At 33.5% G+C, this 15,000-nt stretch overlaps 1 pseudogene across 1 annotated transcript in view; it reads right to left on the bottom strand.

Annotated features, from left to right (window-relative positions):
* LOC144971764 (sialin-like) overlaps nucleotides 1-15,000 on the bottom strand; it is a 51,512-nt pseudogene that overhangs the window by 26,627 nt on the left and 9,885 nt on the right. Inside the window, exon 4 of the transcript XR_013645180.1 lies at nucleotides 1,179-1,384. The product of XR_013645180.1 is annotated as a sialin-like (transcript). The remainder of the gene's footprint in view (nucleotides 1-1,178; nucleotides 1,385-15,000) is intronic.

Raw genomic sequence — 15,000 nt, 5'->3', positions numbered from 1 at the left:
TTGGTTCTTGGTTGTATATTTTTACATTTTTGTGCATTTGCATATGTATATATGTATACATTGTCGCCATAGATTCTGAACTTTGTGTTTATACATTTTCATGCAAACCACGTCTGTAAACGAATTTCCATTTTTTTTTTATGAATAAAGTATATATTATTATTATTATTATTATTATTATTATTATTATTATTATTATTATTATTATTATTATTATTATTATTATTATTATTATTATTATTATTATTATTATTAGTACTATATTTATTATTAGAATAATTTTGGGGTCCTCTTTTGCTGTTGAGCATCGGAAGGAACGAAAAGAAGAGGAGGGCCCGGGGCAACTTGAAGAAGAACAGTGAAGAGAGAGATGAGAGAGGGAGAGGAGACATGGGGCTCCCTGAAGATAATGGCCACGTACAGAGGAAGATGGAAGGTCCTCCGTTGCTGCCCTAAATGCCCACAGACATAATGGGCAGTAATTAAGTATTTTCCCCCTAAAATATAATTATTCCTACACATGTACCTGCCACAGAGAGGTTTTGTTTTTATTGACCTTCTGTTCATCTAACAGAGATGTTGCGTTTGTCAGAACTGGTTGAAAATACGTACTTTGTTAAAGACTAGCATCGTATCCAAATGATAATAAGAAATGTATCAATCTATTTGTCTAACAATCTAACTACCTACCTACCTAGCTATTTATCTTCTTTTTCTTCTTCTTCTTCTTCTTCTTCTTCTTCTTCTTCTTCTTCTTCTTCTTCTTCTTCTTCTTCGTTGTCGTCGTCGTCCGACTCTTCTTTTCTTCTTCTTCTTCTTCTTCTTCTTCTTCTTCTTCTTCTTCTTCTTCTCTCTCTTCTTCTTCTTCTTCTCTCTTCTTCTTCTTCTCTTCTCTCTCTTCTCTTCTTCTTCTTCTTCCTTCTCTTCTTCTTCTTCTCTTCTTCTTCTTTCTTCTCTTCTTCTTCTCTTCTTCTTCTCCTCTTCTTCTTCTTCTTCTTCTTCTTCTTCTTCTTCTTCTTCTTCTTCTTCTTCTTCTCATTATCATCATCATCATCATCATCATCATCAGCATATTGCAAGGCATTTCGAGCACATTAAAAGGATACTACGCTATACAAAAGATGACTTAAATTCTTTAAATGCTCATTTCCTTGGATCATACTTAAATATCTTCTTACATCTTCCTCTTTATCGGAGTCAAGCGTGCCACATTGGTTTGATCCTGTGTTATTCCCACCACCATTGGCGTCTGTATCGTCCTCATCTCCGTTTTTAACCATACACACAATGGCCACACTCATATTGACTCGCAAGGCATATAGGGTACAAATCCCAAGGAGCCCTATGTAGGCGAGTATCCATCTTTTGGAGCAAAGCAAAGGCACTGAGGAGAGGGAAAGACTTGTAATTCAATATCAAAAAATGCTGCGCTGCTCCTGTTCATGGTGATGAAGATGATGATGATGATGATGATGATGAATATGATGATGATGATGATGATGATGATGATGATGATGATGATGATGATGATGATGGTGATGATGATGATGAATAGCTGACGATGATGATGATTGTGCGGCTTTGTGATCTAGTGGTATGACACTCGCTCTGGGATCGGAATGTTGTGGGTTCGAGCCTCGCTCGGCGCATAGTTGAGTCCTTGCAAGAGGCTCTTGACTCACATTCTCTCACTGTTCTCAGGTGTAAAATGATTATATATCTGGTCGTTAACGGCTTAGTCTCTGTCCGAAAAATTCTAATATCGCCTAACAGGTGTCATGTCACGTCCCACATGGTAAGTGTTGCTGTAAAGCGCTTTGAGCACGTTTAGTGGATATTGCGCTATATAAATGTCAAGTAAAAGCTCAAGTTAAATGATGATGATGATGATGATGATGATGATGATGATGATGATGATAATGATGAAGATGGTGGTGATGATGATGATGATGATTGTCACAGTAAAGATTGTTCACAATTATCTTATTAAATTTTATTTTATTAAGAACTGAATTCATCTCACTCCAGTTATATTTCGGTAGGCTTAGATAAACTTTACCTTCTAATATTAGATCGTCTTTCCTTTTATAGCCTTCCCTCGAATTAATTTCTAATTAGTGAATACTTTTCGTTCTACATTCTGTCACGTAGCCACTTATTATAAAAGCTGATAGGTCTAACATTCGACACTCACTTTCTCTCCACAATCTATGCCGGACGGCCAGTCGCTCTATTCCTATATATATACTGGAAGATTTTTATCTTTTGGGACTTTGTAGATATTATATCTACACCATTAAGACGCCGGAGCTTTTAACTTTGATTGTATAATCTTCAAGGATCAAACCCAAGCCCGCTGTACTACACTATAACCTCTTACCAATTGCCTGGAAGTGGAATTTTACGAGTCCAATCCTGTTATCAGAGGAATAGATCATCCAAGCCCATCAACTGCCTGGAAACGTAAACTTACGAACCTGACATATTATCATAAGTTACGTAAAATATTCATACCTCTATTTGTAACTGCCACGATCACTGTTTATCTCTTTTAATTAAATTTCATCATTATTTTATTTCATTGTAAACAAATCGTTAATTGTTTTTCATTTATAGTAACTAGTAAATTCTGGGGCCTCATTCTACATATATCTTTATGCATAGTCGAGTAGCTCTTTACTCACTTGAGACCATGACATTTTGGAGGGGACACATATAAAGAATTGAATTTATTTAGTTACTTATACCTATTTCATCTAACCTTAAAGTTTAAATTGTAAAACTCTTAATTGCCCCACTTGATCATATTTTAATTGAACTCCCTATTTACAGGATTAATTTTTTTTTCTTTTCATTTCTTCATTTAAATGGAATAGCAATTTATCCATTCATTCTTTCATTCAAATTGAATAGCATTTTATTGATTCATTCCTTCATTCATTTATTCATTTATAAATTATTCATTCATTCATTGTTCATTCATTTATTCATTCATTCATTCATTCTTCCATTCATTCGTTTATTCACTCATTTATCCAATCATTCATAAATTTATTCCTCCCTTCATTCTTTCATTCATACATTATCCATTCATTCATTCATCTATTCACTCAGTTTTTCATTCATTCATTCATTCCTTGTCCACTTTGTTATTATATCATTCATTTCATTTTGTTGTTTGCCTCATTCATGAATTGTTTTCAATATGTTTACATCCCATAACGATTCATTCACCTATCATCCAATCACTCAGTGTTGTGAACACATTTTGTAACTATTGTAAATCTTACGATATTTTATTGTTTTGTATTTCAGACATCACTGTTAAACACTCTTCAATGCCTAATTACAATTGTTGAACAACCATTGAACAAGAGAGAGGTCCCAGCCACGAACTGAGTTGGTAAATATATCCTTCATTATTCTCTTTTACATGAGTTGGGCATCACATAGTAACTATAGACATCGTGATTTGTTTTGCATAGTGATTTGTTTTAAATGCATTTTTGGCATATTACTGTTACCGAAAACCACTTATATATTATGTTCTGAAAAGTGAGTCTTTAAAAACTAAATAATAATAAAAGGAGTCTACTAGCCGTCGTGTTATATTTAGTGATAGATAACTTGGGATTATTTTGGCATCCTATTATTGTTATCACACTCTAGTATATTAGCGTCATTGCGAATAATTGTACACAAACTAACGACGAGTCACACACATTGGTGATACATTTTTCGTAGTAACATAGTTTAGAGTACACGCGATTGACACATTGTTATTGACTCAAGTCATAATAACTCCGCATTGTATTGACACATTGCTTTATAAGATATAACGATAAAAGGCATCAAATTCAACATACATAATAAGTTGAAATAAGAGAGAGAGATTTCTAAAAATAGAACAGTTCATTCCAGTAAGTGTAAATAAATAAAACAGTCAGTAACAGTATCCTGTCAATATAATATATATAAAACATCGTAACTAATTTATTGCAACATGGAAGCATATAAAAGATACTTAAGTCTCGCAAAGGACTTAGAAATACCCCAGGAAAGAATATTTTCATGGTGCGAAGAGAAAGTAAAAGAAGAAAAAGAACATGAAGAAAGAATTCGTAGAGAAGAAAATGAAGAAAGAATTCGTAATGTAAGAGAGTTAGCTTATAGCAAGTGGGTTTAATGAGTTCACAGTGCTTGTATATCAGTTAAACTTGGTCATTATATTGAGTAGTCTAGGACAGTTTTACGTTCCAAAGTTAAAGGATTGGTCATTATATTGAGTACTAGAAAATTACTTTCTTTGATCGGTGTTACTTGGTTATTGGGGATAATAGCATCAAATTATAGTTGGAATTTATTATTTGGGCGTACAGATTATTTGGGCGTACTGAACTAACGTTTACCAAAAGTAATATTATATCATAAAAGGCGGGGTTTAACACCAATATGTAGGAATTGACGTTTCAGGTTTGATTATGATTTGGTCTTACTCTTAGGGGTTGGATTATAGACTGACAGGGAACTGTCAAAACTGCTAGGGGGCGTGGAAACAATGGAACTATGGGTAAAATTTTGATAGGGATAAAAGAGGATGTTTCGAGGAAAACGGGAGGATTCAACTTGACCATGAGCTGCACACTTTAAACCTTTTGTGCTCACCATCATTTATTTGCTTTTACGGACTTAGAAATATTCCACGAATATTGAAAATGGTTACTTAGGCAAAATTGACTTTACATGTGGACTGATTTTACGGATTTGGAATTTATGAAACTGATTGAATTATGACCATGCTATTTGATTTGGATTTGGAATTTATCATGATTTGGATTTTGAATTTATCACAAACAAATAAAACTGTAAGAAATGAAACTTGGAATCTGGACTTTTATTTGAATGTCTTGATGTTGTGCATTCAATTATCATCACCGGCCCCTGAACTCTTTCGTCATTATTAACATCTACAACACGACGCAAAGGATAATATTACTATCTATCAAAAACACCACTATGCGATCATAAGCCATTACATATGTGTGCGACTACCCCACATTATGTATCTTATTTGGTGTCGTGACTCAGGATTCTTATATATCTTCATTTGGAGCCGTGATACCAGGATGTAAAGATGTTATCATTCCGAACCATGGATACACGAGAAATGTATATTGTTGCCGTGTTAACATCTATTGAAGTTTTTCTGAGACTCGAATTTTGAAGTGAATTATTGTGAACAGATAGGAAAATAGTTTTATTTGGGAAAGAAAATGAATATCAATTTTGAAGGTGAAGTAGTGGAATTATTTTGTATTAAAATATGAAAAAAAAATATTGAAATTTTAGATGATTCCTAAAATTCTGACAAAAGACGATATTTAAAAAAATAAATAAATATACTAAATAATATTTAAATTAAGAGTCACAGATAGAAAAGGAAATTTTAAAAAAATATAGATATATAGGGCAATATATTATATTCAAAAAGTGAAAACAATATATTATAGAACGGCAAAATAATAATAATAATAACAATAATATAATAATAATAATAATAATAATAATAATAATAATAATAATAATAATAATAATAATAATAATAATAATAATAATAATGCATTGATGCTATACGTATTTTATTTAATTAAAAAGAAGAGAGGGAGAGATGAAAATAAAAATTGCAGAATTTAAATGAATATTTTAGTGCGTTTTATTTTCAAAATAAATGAAAATGCGTTTACTTATAATCGGGCGTTTCGGAACAAATCTTCGAATATTAATTTGTACCGTTAATGGCAATGTTTTGTTAATATCAGTAACAAAGATGTGTCGATTTTTATTTCAATTTTTGTATGTTACTGTTGGAATTACATAAACAGTTGGTCCATTATTTAATGTTGTTACGTTTTATTTTCTGTCAAAATGACTCAAGAAGACGATGGCAATAAAAACACGTAAATTCTAAGTTTTGATAATTGAAAAATGTCTTATGGTATTTATTGTTATATTACAACATCATTGATTATATTTCTCTCCGTCAATAGGGATGAATTGGTAGGTTGATATTGACTCTTTGAGATTCATGGGTTCATGACAAAGAGCAACGTTTTATATCTGTTTGTATTCTTGGTAATAAATGTGTGGTTAACGCAGCCAAGTAATCGACAACAGAGCTTATTTAGTTGTGTAATGAGACATGGCGTTATAATAGATTACATAAGACATTTGGATTTTATCACTGGAAATTAAGTTGAAATGATTTATGCGGAATTTGAGTCAATCGTTGTTTTGTTTAGTTTTGTTTTGAAACGCGTTTCGTCGTGATTTTTAAAAGGAGACATATTCTCATAATAACGGAATAACGGACTTTTGGTTTAAAGTCGAGAAACAAATAAAATGACGGAGTATTAATTATTATGAAAGACTGATGTCTTATAATGGGAGTTAAAATGTTATTACGGAAGAATAACAAAATATTGAAAATGCATTATGTCATGTGAGCTGATAATATTTGTGACACAAGTGGTTAACTTGTTAAGAATCAGCGAATTATAAGTAACCCATATGGTAAAATGCTGTAAATGCATAGTGGGTAAATAAGCGCAGTGATGTAAGACGCGGTAATTAAAGTGCACATGGTTTAAATTACGAGACGCAGGAATGATGCGTTCGGGAATATTTTATTTTGCGTGTGATTAAAGCGCATTGTTTAACATTATGAAATGATGCAGAAGGCGGAGAATTTTTATAAATACGAGGCGCGTGGTTAAAGCGCACACATTTATCAATGCTATATTAAGAGGCGCGAGATAACGTCGCAATGAGTTATATGAATATTTTTATAAGCCGAGGGCAAAGGCGCGAAACATTGAATTTTTCTTGACCAGAGTGTATATCGTTTCTGCGAATATTTTGATTATCATATTTTCTCCTATAGATTCGGTGTTGTAATTGTAATCAATATTTACTGCGTGGTTTGAATTTAACATTTATATCATAAAGTGTGTAACTGAGTTGAAGAAGAAGTTATGTTCAATTGTCAAATCTTAAGTGTGTAATCATTCGGCAATCAGTTGAAATGGTAGGAAGTGCTACGATAACATAAACAAAATCATATTTCATTAAATTAGGGATTTTCTAAGGGGAATAATTCGAGTTAATCAAAGGCAGAAGTAGTGTTTGCACTAAAACATGATACAGTCATCACGAAAGAGGACACTTGCAACCATCGGTCATAACGGGAACGCTGATGACAACGACAGAGGCAACTCAAACACAACCACAACATAGGTCGGGAAATGTCCTAATCCCTTTGGTCTATCCACGAATACATTGAAATGGAGTAACAATCTCGACAAAACACTACGCCATTGATACGTCCAGAATCAACACAATCTACAGACTACAAACTACACAACAACCTCAATTACATCGTACCTTTCAACTTATACAAACTTGACAGAATTCATAAAATAATATCTGTATCAACACAGATTTCTTCCATGAACCTTTTTTATATTTACATTATTTACTGAACAATTGGATTGCTTGTATTTACTTCTACGACAACAATACCCAACGATGTACGATGTCAATAATTACATAAACGTTCAAGATACGATTGTTTTTACAAAAACGATGTCCAATTGTGAACAATATTACTTCCTTCATGTGCAGTGGTGAGCGTATTCAAATTTAAACTTATGTTAATATACAAGTGTGCAGCACCCATATCTACAACTTATAAACATTGAATATTATAATAAAGCCTGCCTTAGTATCATTGTAAAGATAAAGGCTATATATGTATATAAGACAATGCAGGAAAAATTATCGCAAAACGCCACATGAGCAATTTCCTTGGATTCATTATCGTATGATATTCAACAACCTGCGTTCAAATAACGAAAATATTGTTGACCTTATTCGACCCTACTACATAGTCTACTAGACTACGTTATTGTTACATCATCTACCTGGTGTGTGGACTCACATCACCCACCGGTACTCTACAAGATTACATCATCTACCTGGTGTTTGGACTCACGTCACCCACCGGTACTCTACAGATTACATCATCTACCTGGTGTGTACTCACATGCCACCTCATCAAAACTCGATCAACAAACACAGACAATTACAACACACGACCTCTGTCGACTACTACACACGAACTCTTTGTCAACACATGGCTGAGTTCACAACTTTCTTTTGACTTGCTGGATAAGTCAAACTTCATTTAAATTCAAGATCTCGCACACAGTTAATCTTGAATTTTTACAATTTCATCTACAATGAGATTCAACGTTTACACAAGACAACCACAAATATCTACGAGGAGAATCGACCCAGATGCCGGAGATGAATGGATTACAGCGACGTCACAAGACCAAGAAACAACCCAACAGGTTAAGCATACGTTTGCTACCTGTAGAGTCTTTTTTCGTCCCAAATTCAAAAGACTCGAACAAATACAACACACTAATTGCAAAAGTTGGTCACTTTAGTAACAGCCCACAATCACATACTGTGTTAGATTTTACTTATTTAGTTATTTACACTGTACTAAATATGAATAAGTCGGACAGACTAATGACTGATTATTTACTTAACACTAAATATGTGATGTGAACAAGTCGGACAGACTAATGTCTGATTATTTATTAAAGACTAAATATTTGAATGTGAAGACATTATGGTGATAATTCGAAGACATTTACAGAGGAAAAAGTTTTTAATTAATTAACAATAATTAAAGTGAATTTATGACACTTGGGCTATTCAGTGACCACAACACACACAACAATGCAACACGTAGACTAAATACAATCACCTCAACTCTTATAGTTGATATATTTTTTTTCATTACATGAAAACTCATTCTAAATGGAGACAATGACTTAATTAACAATTACTGACAATTTTTACAGGATGACCATTCTCAAAACGAACGGATTACTGAGAAATGTGACCTCTGATGGATGACCTCAAAGAACAATTTGATATCAATGTAGTTGTAAACTACACCCTGATGACTTAAAAAGCTTTAAAAATTGAACCATCAACAATGAACAATGAATGATAATAACTTCAACTTGAATTTTAAAATGATGATAATGCTATTATTATGATTTATTTTTAAATATTTTTTTATTACTAATTGAAATGTAATCCTTCGTATATGGATCTAGATGTCTATAATATATTATTTGTACCACATATTATAAGTAGGAATTAATGTAATAATGTTGTTTAAATGGAATCATACAATATAAGGGAATATACAAGGTACTGGTTTTGATATGTCAGTAAATGAGTAGACATACATGGAAGCTGAGATTATCACCCATGTCGTAAAGAGTTAAATTTGAGATTGAATAAGACAACGTGAGTATATCACAAATGGAATTTGAACCATCCTTTTTCACGCAATACTATTTATGTGTGATGGGATATGACGAGAATTAAACACTTTTATTGCTATGAAGATGGAATTTAAGGTGAAAAGATAATTTTTCTTTGAACTTTTAATTAATTGATATCTTACTGTCAATGTTGTAATGCCTTAAAAAGTATAATCGATAAATATATAAATGTTTAATCAACTTTCGTGTTGGTAAATTTAAATTTTAATCACTTTTAAATGATAGATACCTTACTGTTGATGTTGTAATTTGAAAGAAAAAAAAATCTATAATCGATATATATATCTATTTAGATGTTGTAATCAAATTTGATGTTTGTGAATTTATCAATGTTGTAATACTATAAAACCTATAATTGATATATATGAATGTTGTAATCAACTTTGGTGTTTTTGAATTTAAAGTTTAAAGTTTTTAAATATTTAACTGGTATAAGTATTATCATTTTAACATTTATTTATTACATTTTAGTTGGACATTACATATATATTTAATCTCTCACTGTAATTTTTTTGAATTGAAATTGTTTTAAAGTCAATTTAAATTCTAAGAAAGGGGCGTATGTAAGAGAGTTAGCTTATAGCAAGTGGGTTTAATGAGTTCACAGTGCTTGTATATCAGTTAAACTTGGTCATTATATTGAGTAGTCTAGGACAGTTTTTACGTTCCAAAGTTAAAGGATTGGTCATTATATTGAGTACTAGAAAATTACTTTCTTTGATCGGTGTTACTTGGTTATTGGGGATAATAGCATCAAATTATAGTTGGAATTTATTATTTGGGCGTACAGATTATTTGGGCGTACTGAACTAACGTTTACCAAAAGTAATATTATATCATAAAAGGCGGGGTTTAACACCAATATGTAGGAATTGACGTTTCAGGTTTGATTATGATTTGGTCTTACTCTTAGGGGTTGGATTATAGACTGACAGGGAACTGTCAAAACTGCTAGGGGGCGTGGAAACAATGGAACTATGGGTAAAATTTTGATAGGGATAAAAGAGGATGTTTCGAGGAAAACGGGAGGATTCAACTTGACCATGAGCTGCACACTTTAAACCTTTTGTGCTCACCATCATTTATTTGCTTTTACGGACTTAGAAATATTCCACGAATATTGAAAATGGTTACTTAGGCAAAATTGACTTTACATGTGGACTGATTTTACGGATTTGGAATTTATGAAACTGATGAATTATGACCATGCTATTTGATTTGGATTTGGAATTTATCATGATTTGGATTTTGAATTTATCACAAACAAATAAAACTGTAAGAAATGAAACTTGGAATCTGGACTTTTATTTGAATGTCTTGATGTTGTGCATTCAATTATCATCACCGGCCCCTGAACTCTTTCGTCATTATTAACATCTACAACACGACGCAAAGGATAATATTACTATCTATCAAAAACACCACTATGCGATCATAAGCCATTACATATGTGTGCGACTACCCCACAGTAAAGAAGAAAAAGAACACGAAGAAAGAATTCGTAGAGAAGAAAATGAAGAAAGAATTCGTAGAGAAGAAAATGAAGAAAGAATTCGTAGAGAAGAAAAAGAACATGAAGAAAGAATACGTAGAGAAGAACGAGAAGAAAGAGTCCAAGAAAGGGAACTAAAAAGACAAATAGCTTTAGCAGAAGAAGAAACCAAAAGGACCCAAATGATGCTGGAAATTGAAAAAACAAAAACCGGTCATGAAAGAAAACATAATAATAGTGATGAATTTTTCGTGAAACTTCCACGCATGCCAACATACGATGAACGCTCAGACTGTCTAGAATCCTTCTTACACCGATTCGAAGTTCAGGCTAAAGGTTATCGTTGGCCAGAAAGCAAATGGGCCACAGCCTTGATTCTGGAGAACCGCTAAAAGTTTTCTATACCTTAACAACTGAAGATGCAGATGATTATGGTAAAATTAAAGACGATCTACTAAAAAGATTTAGATTAACGGAAGATGGTTACCAGGAAAGGTTTCACACTGCAAAACCGGAAAGTGGAGAAGACTTTAATACATTCGTGAACCGAATTACTCAATTTCTAAATCGGTGGCTTGAGTTGGCAAACGTAAAACAAGACGACTTTGCAGGCCTTTACTATCTCACGCTGAAGAATCGAATCTATCAAGCTTGCAACCCAGATTTAGTCGCATTCTTTAAAGAGAGAAAGCCAGAAAACTTGGACAAATTAAAAATCTACGCAGAAAACTTTAACAGCGCACATCCATTGACACCCCTTAGCAGAACATTGAAGGAACCATACTACGCTGCCGCTGCTCAGAGTCCAGGTACACCTAAAGTTCAGTACTCAAATAGAACGAGCCGATCAATCACTCGGAACACGCAAGTGAAACAAGATGATCATAGTAACAAACCATGGAACAAACAGTTCAATAGAGACCATAGCCGACCCTATCAAAACAAAACAAGAAATAGCACTGACAATAATACTGAGTATAAGAAAACCAACAAACCTATAATTAAATGTCAATATTGTGGAATGAAAGGCCACACAGCAGACAAATGTTACAAAATCGTGGGATATCCGAAAGAAACTGCAAATGCATCACTCCAAACCAGTGTAAATAATCAGACACGAATAATGTCAGGAGAAAATATAAATGTGTATTGCGTGAAAGGTATGTCACTTTTAACACAAACTCACAAATCAGGATCGCTATTTTTTTGTGAAGGCAAAGCTAATGGAACTGATTGCAAAATATTGAGAGACACAGGATGCAGTACAGTAGGAATAAAAGCATCTTTGATCAATGACGAAGACAAAACTGGAAAAACGGTACAATGCATAACATTCAGTGGCACAGTCGAAACCTTTGAAACAGCTAATGTGTACATAGAAACCCCATACTATACAGGAATAGTGGAATGCTGTATACTTCCCAACCCCGTCGCTGATGTTATTGTTGGCAATATAAAAGGTCTTAAAGACAACCCAACAGATGTAAAAGAATGGTCATTAACCCAAGAAACAGCTTGTCTAGCAGAAACAAGAAAGATGACTAAGACAACAGAGAAGCCAATGACTATTTCTCTAGAACCACAACAATTTGACAGGAACACGTTCATTGAAGAACAGAAAAAGGACCCGACTTTAACTTCATATTTCAATATCGCAAACAAAGGGACGAAATCAAAAGTTGAATACATCATTGAAAAAGATATTCTGTTCAGGTTACATAGGAAAAGAAACAAAATAGCTAAACAACTGGTCACGCCGAGTATTTACAGAAACAAAATCCTTGGAATAGCGCACGATTCAATAACTTCTGGACATCTTGGGAGCTCTTCCACATTGAAGAGAATATCCGAGAATTTCACATGGCCTGGAATTACTAAAGACGTCCGAGAATATGTGAAATCTTGTGACACATGCCAAAGAAGAGTCGCAAAAGGCAGAATACCGAGATTGCCATTAAAGACAACCCCAGTTATTGAAAAAGTTTTTCAAAAAGTTGCAATTGACATTATAGGCCCTTTAACAAAATCAGATAGAAACCATACACACATACTAACACTAGTCGATTACGCAACCAGGTGGCCAGAAGCGATAGCATTGAAATCAACTACATCGGATCACATAGCTGAAGCATTGATGACAATTTTTACTAGAATAGGCATACCAAATGAGATACTGTCGGACAATGGACCCCAATTTACATCACATATGATGCATGAAACCATGAAACTCATGGGAATCCAACACTCATTCACAACTCCCTACCACCCCAAGCAAATGGTCTTTGTGAAAGATTTAATGGCACTCTAAAGAATATGTTAAGAAAAGTGTCAGCAGAAAAACCAGATGATTGGGACAGATACTTACCAGCAATCCTATTTGCATATAGAGAAATACCCCAAGAATCTACAGGCTACTCCCCATTTGAGTTGATGTATGGACGATCACCTCGCGGCCCGATCAATATAGTAGCCGACATTTGTAAAGGGAATGAGGAGGACAATAACGAAATTATGTTTGCTTACGAATATGTAAGAAACTTGAAAGACAGAATAGAGGATACATGTAAGCTAGCACAGGAATCCGTCACTAAAAAAAGCAGAGAAATACAAGGAATACTCTGATCGCAAAAGCAAATCAAGAAAATTTGAGATTGGTGACAAAGTACTAATACTCTTACCCGATGACTCGAGTAAACTTTTAGCTACATGGAAAGGACCATTCAAAATAACAGCAGTAAAATCTAATGTTAATTACGAGATTCAAATTAACAACACAACAAAGACATTCCATGCAAATATGCTAAAAAAGTATTTTGATAGAGACACAGTGTCGCAACCTATGTTTACTAATATCGAAGCTTCAAATGCAGGATTAATCATACCGTTGGTCATGGGACACAGACACCCGAGACAGAAAAACAAACAAAAATCGCACAATTGCAACCACCTAAGACAAAAAAAGAAGTACGCAAAGTACTTGGGCTCCTAAATTTTTACAGGAAATACATTTACAACTTCGCGCACATCGCGACACCGCTAACAAATCTGACAAAGAATGGGTCACCGAACAAAATTGTTTGGACAGAAGTGTGTCAGAATAGCTTTAACCAATTAAAGGCATTACTCTGTTCAGAACCAATTCTTAAATTACCCGACATATCAAAAGAATTTGTTGTAAGAACTGACGCGTCTGATAAGGGCATCGCAGGTGTACTATTACAGGAACATGAGGGAACTCTAATGCCTTGCTTATATGCAAGCAGAAAATTATTGGACAGAGAATCACGATACTCTGTAATAGAGCGTGAAGGACTGGCCATCGTCTTTGCTTTAAAGACATTCAGCAGATATCTACTGCTAAAAGAGTTTGTGGTCGAAACGGACCATAAACCACTCACGTACATAAGAAATAACAAAATGAATAATAGTAGAGTACTAAGGTGGAGTCTATTTTTGCAAAATTACACTTTCAGTATCTCTCACATACCAGGCTGTGAAAATATTCACGCCGACCTACTTTCTCGATTAGTATAAACACATGAGAAGGGTATAACTTAACCTCCCATGCATACTGTTAGTTACCTCGCCAACTATGCCAAATCAGAACGCACAATTTCGATAATTTTATTTGTAAACATGATGACCCAACTTAATGTAACATTGAGTATTGTTTGGATATATATACCATACCCATTCATGATTTGGGAAATCTTCTCTTTATCTATTATTGTTATGAATTTTCACTCATTTATGATTAATAATTGAAATGTCAATATTCCATTTACATTTTCATTCATTTCATTCAGAAAATTACCTTCATATCATCGACTTAAATCATGCTTCATTACCATCGCTATTGTTTATCACAATGATTTGTAATCACATTGCCATCATGTCGTTCATCACAATGATTTGTAATCACAATCTTTCATTGTTATTGTCGCCCATTCATATACCTACGTTAATATAAACATTTCCATGTCTAGTTAATAAATAATTTAATTGTAGCACAAATCATAACAATGGATTAATGCTAGAGTATCATGATAGTAAATTTACTTCCGTTTGTAAAATCTATCT

This window comes from Berghia stephanieae, chromosome 4, assembly GCF_034508935.2.
Source record: "Berghia stephanieae isolate SIO BIC M18660-M18661 chromosome 4, UCSD_Bste_1.3, whole genome shotgun sequence".
Lineage (NCBI taxonomy): Eukaryota > Metazoa > Mollusca > Gastropoda > Nudibranchia > Aeolidiidae > Berghia > Berghia stephanieae.
This window is presented reverse-complemented; position numbering and strand designations above follow the sequence as displayed.